Raw genomic sequence first — 1,014 nt, 5'->3', positions numbered from 1 at the left:
CACATGGTTTGCACTTCGTGGTTGAACACAACTTCGGTAGCGAAACTAGAGAGCACGACCGGTGGATGCCATCAACCACTTAACCATTCATACCACGTCGGCCAAGCTTCGACCATGAGCTCCGGGATAACTACACACATTGTCTATGCACATGGTTTGCACTTCGTGGTCGAACACAAGTTCGGTAGCGAAACTACAGAGCACGACCGGTGCACTTGGATGCAAACATCAACTTCACCATTCATACCAAGTCGACCAAGATTACACCATGAGCTCCAGGATAACTACACACATTGTGTACGCACATGGTCTGCTCTTCGTGGTCGCACACAACTTCGGTAGCGAAACAAGAGAGCACGATCGGTTCACTTGGATGCAAACATCAACTTCACCATTCATACCAAGTCGACCAAGTTTCGACCATGAGCTCCAGGATATCTACACACGTTGTGTATACGCATGGTTTGCACTTTGTGGTCGTACACAACTTCTCGGTATCGAAACTAGAGAGCACGACCGGTGCAGCTGGATGCCATCAATAACTTCCATTCACACCACGTCGACCAAGATTCGACCATGAGCTCCGGGATAACTACACACATTGTGTATGCACATGGTTTGCACTTCGTGGTCGAACACAACTTCGGTAGCGAAACTAGAGAGCACGACCGGTGCACTTGCATGGAAACATCCACTTCACCATTCAAACCAAGCCGACCAAGATTCGACCATGAGCTCTAGGATAACAACACACATTGTGTATACACATGGTTTGCACTTCGTGGTCGAACACAACTTCTTGGTAATGAAACTAGAGAGCACGACCGGTGCTGTTGGATGCCATCAACAACTTCACCATTCATACCACATCGACCAAGATTCGATCATGAGCTCCGGGATAACTACACACATTGTGTATGCACATGGTTTGCACTTCGTGGTTGAACACAACTTCGGTAGCGAAACTAGAGAGCACGAGCGGTGGATGCCATCAACCACTTAACCATTCATACC

Source organism: Oryza brachyantha, chromosome 9 (genome assembly GCF_000231095.2).
Source record: "Oryza brachyantha chromosome 9, ObraRS2, whole genome shotgun sequence".
NCBI classification, from domain to species: Eukaryota; Viridiplantae; Streptophyta; class Magnoliopsida; order Poales; family Poaceae; genus Oryza; species Oryza brachyantha.
The sequence above is the reverse complement of the archived record's forward strand: the minus strand, read 5'-3'. Positions refer to the sequence as shown.